Below are 1,560 nucleotides of genomic sequence, written 5' to 3' on the forward strand. Positions count from 1 at the left end.
AATAAAACATGGAAAAGATACAGATGAAATATGATTAAATCATCCTATTTATACATTTTATTAATTCACTTTAAAAATATAAGAATTTTTCAAAATATAATACCATTAACAAAACAATGCTACTTAAGAATTAATATTAAACAAGCTACAATATTTAAAAATACAAATACATATACTTATTACTTATCTGGGTCAAAATCCAATAACGTTATGTAAAACAAAAAATTATGTACACCAATTTTTAATATAATGTTAAAATCATTTATTTATAAATTATAAACATATAAACAAAAATTATTCAGCGTGGATTAGAATCTAGTTTAAAAATTATAATGTGATCTGCAGACGGTGCTGATGTCTCGGGGCTTCACGACCGAGTTCTGTGGGGGTAGATCTAGGTGATGTCCTCCAAGCCATACTATATTGCTTCCAGTTTAGTCCTTGGCGGCGATTCGTTTTTTGTTTTAGTGGTGAAGCGTTAGCGGTTAAGCTTGGTGAGAAGGGGAGACGATTGGTCTGAGGTTTTGTTTATCCACCGGTTTCTCTTTGATCTTCTCCTAGATTGCTTTCTAAAAGGAGAACCGAGACCAGAGCTAAGGTTTTTGGTTGGGTGGAGGCGAGTTGGTCATGGAGTGTGGTTTGGCCTATCCACTCACTAGCTCCGAACCGGCAAAACCCCTATGTTCTGTTCTGTCGACTCCTCCTTGGTTGTCGATTTATTCCTTCTTTTGCTCTCCTTTGACCTGATTTTCTTCTTGTCTTTGTTTTGATTGTCTTATTCATCTTACTTCTTGCACATTTCTCGTCAGTTATGGTGGTAACAAATTCTTCGTCCGGCTCAGAACTCAAGTTGGTCTTGATTTTAGCTAACATGACCACTGCAAAAGTGCTTTAGCTCCGTCAAGTTTGTGTGTTCGGCCTGATTCTTGATTTTGTATTTTTAGCCATGGTTTAGAGTGTACCGACCATGTTTCTTAAGGTTTTAGCTTAAATTTTTTTCTTTTTTTTTTTCTTTTCTAGTTGCATTGTATTAAAGATATAGTGAAAATTCTGTAAACTAATAATGTCGAGATTTTTATTATTTATTAATTTATATAATTATTAATTTGATAATCATAAATTTTTTAGTAATATAGACGTTGATCTCAGAGACACACTTCAGTTAGTAGAGACGAAATCTTTACTTTGGACATAGACACATGCTTCAATCATACAAAGAACTGTTCCACATAATAAGAGGCAGGCTACTACTCTACCATACCAAGACGATGGTGTTTCACGAATGTATCATAGAAGGACAAGGAAAATTATTAGGGGCAAGGTTGGTACAATACATTAGAAGGTTTTGATGGATTGATATGGGGAACTAGATCTATGCGAGCTAGTGTATCACCTTTTCACTCAGAAGTGGAAGCTTTTATATGGACAATGAAATGTATGAAAAATTTACATCTGTTTCATGTCACATTTGCACATATTATTCACAATTGGTGAAGAAGATGTTGGAACCAGAAGAATGATCAATTTTTGCAAGCTACTTGAATGATATCACGATCCTAA

General features: G+C 33.9%; 1 long non-coding RNA gene across 1 annotated transcript; it reads left to right on the top strand.

The window, feature by feature from the left end:
* The first annotated feature begins 308 nt into the window (after nt 1–308).
* Nucleotides 309–1,085, top strand: LOC130512363 (uncharacterized). The gene is made up of 2 exons (XR_008945871.1): nt 309–707; nt 810–1,085. It is a non-coding gene; the product is annotated as an uncharacterized LOC130512363 (long non-coding RNA).
* The last annotated feature ends 475 nt before the right edge of the window (nt 1,086–1,560 follow it).

This window comes from Raphanus sativus, chromosome 5, assembly GCF_000801105.2.
Source record: "Raphanus sativus cultivar WK10039 chromosome 5, ASM80110v3, whole genome shotgun sequence".
Taxonomy (NCBI): domain Eukaryota; kingdom Viridiplantae; phylum Streptophyta; class Magnoliopsida; order Brassicales; family Brassicaceae; genus Raphanus; species Raphanus sativus.